This window comes from Triticum aestivum, chromosome 2B (assembly GCF_018294505.1).
Source record: "Triticum aestivum cultivar Chinese Spring chromosome 2B, IWGSC CS RefSeq v2.1, whole genome shotgun sequence".
NCBI lineage: Eukaryota > Viridiplantae > Streptophyta > Magnoliopsida > Poales > Poaceae > Triticum > Triticum aestivum.
This window is the reverse complement of record NC_057798.1, coordinates 613718919-613723556: the sequence shown is the minus strand read 5'-3', so window position 1 is coordinate 613723556 and position 4638 is coordinate 613718919.

Here is a 4638-nt window from a genome sequence, read left to right as displayed (position 1 = left end):
GATTCCTTGAATTTTTCTGATAATTTTTCATATATAATTTGTTTAATTTGGAGTTACAGTTGAATTTCTATGAATTTTAGAAGTTTTAGGCATTTTCTGGAATTTCCTGAATATTTAGAATTAAAATAATTCCAGAAAATGAATTATGGCGTCAGCATGACCTCATGCTGACCTCAGCAGGTCAACGGGTGGTCCAGGTCAAACCTGACGTGTGGGGTCCACACGTCAGTGACAGGGGGGTTAACAGGGGTTAATTTAATTCAATTAAAAGGTTAGGGGGGGTCGGGCCCATTGGTCAGCGACCCTGGGGGGTCAAACCCGGTCAACTCGCCGGCGTTTAGCCGCCGGCGAGGCCGAGCGCGGCGGAGGAAGTGCATTTGCACGTTACGGCCACCAAACGGGAGGCGGAGAGCATCTACGAGCTCCTGGGAACGAGCCGCAGCTCTTGGTGGTGATGGTTGAGCTCGGGGTGGCCGGAGACGTCACCGGCGACGACTTTGGCGGTCGCCGGAGTTCGGGCGCCGATGAAAACGGCGCCACCGTGCACGGGAGGATCAACGGGTAGCAACAACGCGTTCTGCAGGCTCCCACAAAGCCAACGGGCATATGCACGGGGCCGATTGGCCACCGGAGCCTCGTCGGCGACGAGTTCGTGCGGCGGTGTGCTTCGGCCATCATGGGAAGTGGTGCTACAACGAGCGCTAGGCCGTGGGGTTAGGGGGAAACGACGGAGGAGCTCACTGGGAGGTCGAAGTGCAGCTCAGTGGGCCTGGGGACGACCTAGACGGCGCGAATCGAAGACGAGGTCACCGGCGGCCGAAGGTTGAAGAAGAGCTCGAAGTCGACGCTGCAGGGCTTCCGGCGGGGCGTGGTTCGGTGAGGAGGAAGGAGGGGGTCGAGGCGGAGCTCGTGGGTGTGTCGGAGAGGCTAGGGGTGGCCGGTGGCCACGAGAGAGCTCGTCGGCGGCGGCGGGTGTGTTCGGTGGCTGCGCGCGAGAGAGCCAGAGGAGGAGAGGAGCTCGGGGAGAGAGTGAGAGGCCTGGGGGGGTGCATGGCGTCGCGGACGGGGTCCAGGGCGACGAGAGGAAGCAGGAGGTGGCCAAGGGGAAGCAGGAGGTGGCCGAGGCAGCGTCGGCGCGCGCCACGCCTCGCCTCTGTTCGTCCTCCTGGCAGAGGAGGAAGAGGACAAGGGGGAGGAGGTGGGCTGGGCCGGCCGGCTGCGGTGCTGGGCCAGACGGGGCGCTAGGTGGGGCTGCAGGTAAGTGGGCTTCTCTCTCTCTTTTTTCTTATTTACTGTTCTGTTTCCCTTTTTATTTTATTTTGCCACTGTTTTCAAATTCAAAATAATTTCATACAGTGCCAAAACATTCTGAAATATTTTATGTTACCTCTCTGGACTATTCCAAAAGTACATAAAACATTTCAAAGCATTTGAAAATATATTCGTTATATATTATGAATATATCCCCAAATTCAAATAGATTAATGATTTAAATTCAGAGACCAAAAAATTCCTAAAAATATTCCAGAATTTTGGTTTGATATATAACTCTTGCCAAAATTCACAAAACTATTTTTAGGGCATTTTGGATTGACAGAACGCAATTTAAAGGGTGCTTGCCCTTCTTTTAATTAGGGTTTTGAGGCTTCTGAATTCCTCAGTTCAAATTTCATTTGAATTTAAACATGATGCAGCAAGAGGTCTAGCCTAGTGCATTACCAGAAGCTAGGGATGTGACAACTCACCCCCACTAAACAAGAATCTCGTCTCGAGATTCAAGCGTAGGGTAAGGTGAAAGGTAAACGCAACTAGTATAATCTTCACGATCCAGGTTGCACTTCAACTGAACGTTGATTCATTCACCATCTTTGTCTTGTCGTCTTGCTCTGAGAAATCCTGTCAACATGACATGGAGGGAAGAAGGAGACTCTAGAAGGGTCGATCTTCTCGAAGATCGAACAACTCACGGAATGAGACATAGCAACATCTCTTGAGCTGGGAGACGAAGCACAGATCTGAAGAAATGGAGTGAGACAGATGACGAGGGTTCACTAGGTAGACAACAACTTCACGCTTAAGGTGGTAATCGGTTGTCAACGTAGCGAGGAGTTGAGTTGCCATGACACCATAACGATACACCTTAGGGAAAGGTGACTCGTAGAGATATCCCCTTAAGTGGCAAAAAGAATTACTTTTGATTCAGAGATCATTGAAACTCTTTAAACCAGCCTAAGGCAATCACAAGCGATCATTTGGAGGGGGTCGGTAGAATGGCATACTCGGACTTGGATGATGTGGATTACCTTGTTGAAGACAACGTAATGGATGAATTTTGCTTATCACCGGAAATGGAAGAGATCCATGGTAGAATGGCACATTGGCGGTGCAAGCTGGGAACAAAATGCAAATGCTGGGAATGATTCTGGTAACTGGGGAAGAACCCAACAATAGAGAGTGAATTCACTGTTGGAGTGGTTATAGCATAACCGAGGAAATCTGGGGCAATCCCAGCTAGTGCCGATGATAAGACGTAGTGCTTGTGCGTGCTCTCAAGAACTTGAGCATTTCCACAATCATCAAGGTTTTATCAACAACCGCGTCAAGGGTGCTGACAACACAACATACTACCATGATGAATAGCGATGGACGATGCAGATGCGAAGGAGGATAACACTTTCTCAGATTTCACCTTAGCGAGGCCAAGCAAATAAAATCTGGATGATCGACCGAGAGACATTTAGCACTCCGCTTCTAATGTTCTCCTTGATGTGCTAGTATAACCCATTCATAGATATGGTTTGATATCTAAAACATCAAGTAAAAGGTCGGACTTCGGGAACACAAAAATCCATAGGGGCAACTAGGGAGTAAATCCTACGAAATCCCTAGGGGGGGGTGGCCAACTTCCTCAAACAAGATACTATAATAATAGGTCTACCGGATGGGTGTGTTGGCCACGACATCCACCTTACCGGTTATCGAGAGACCAATATTATAGTTCTTAGGGAAATGTTCCAACCATCATATCTGCCTGAGATTCAGCTCTGGTTGGTGTTAGGATATTCCAGGCTCATCGAGTCTTAGGAAGAAAAATGAAAGTTTGCAACACAAATCGACGAGATGACGTTGCGGGATTCTCGGGAGATGAACTACGATAGCAAGCTCCAAAACATGAGCTGGTTCTGCTACAAACATGTGAACACGTTGTCCCAGACAAGCATGACCACGTGGTAGTCTTATAATAAAACACTACCGAGTTCAGGAGGGGGAACCATCAACGAGGGTATCGAAGTTCTTTCATAAGTCCGGATTAGCTCTTATGAAGGAACTCCTTCTCCTTGAACAAATCAATCAGTGGCTTGGTGTGCTAGGGATACATATAGATTGAAGGTTGCAAGTCTTCAAACCACAGCATTCTTCGCACGTGTGCATGACTGATTTGGAATGATTCCAAAGAAAGCAACATTGACTTTCTCGAATCCACGGCGGCAACTTGCATCAGATGCACATGAATTAAAGGAAGTCACTACCTTCATCCAAACATATGCTTCATGAGCTAGCATGAACAAATGCTTTCAAAAGTTTCCAACACTAGCTTAATGTTCAGCAAAATTATGGAGAAGACAAGGATGTTGTCAATGGGCACAACAACAATTCATCTGGGTTTCCTTTTAAAAGGAATTCCATAGTTAAGTGAACAAGTGATAGCATTGGTCAGACCTAAAAGATATAATGGTGTATGCTCGAGGGATCAACCACGAATAAGACAACATTACGAGCATCGTTGGTACTGATTTGATTTGACGATAGCCCACACTCAAATCAAAGGATTGATAAGACAATAGGTCCAGCAACTGATCACAAGGACCAATCGATGAAGATATCATCTTTCTTCAACACACACTACACAAGAATATCCCTTTGGAACGAACTAAGTCAGACAAGCTTTTATCTTCCAACTCTCCAAGTTGTTGTCTAGCTTAACCAACTAGCTCAGGGATATCTAACACCGATTCTTGGAGAGAAGGTGGTTCACAAGAAACCAACTTGATCACGAACTCAACATAGCGGTCAGGTGACAACCCGGTAACACCTCCAAGAAGATATTTGGAAAGTCACGAACCACCGGTATGTTACTAAGCTCGAGAACAATCTTGCTTTTGAGGGCAAGACGATATGATCAAATGAGTGAGGACTTGACAAGATCCTAACTCATCAATCGAAGGGTGCACCGAAATAAGGACTAGGTAGCACGATCAGTCTTAGAAGGATGATTCGAAAACCAACATACTAAGAATGAAATTATTATCCTTTAACTACCAAGCAACAGAGTTGCTAGCAGTATTGATTTCACACATCACAATTCATTTGTCGGTATTCCGGTTGCATCAACACGAGGGCCGAGGAATGAACAGTGATGGCAAGAAGTATCACTGTACCAAGAGTTCATGGGATGGTGTGCAATTCCTATAACAATCTCGATATAAAATATGTAATACTCCAAGGTAGAGCAGAACCAAAAGCTGGATTGGCATTTGATCTGCGGAATACAACTACTTTGACCCAATCCTAGATATGGAAGAGGTACTGGAGTTTGTTTCTCCTAGTCATTCCGGAATAGAATGGCTTGACAGACCA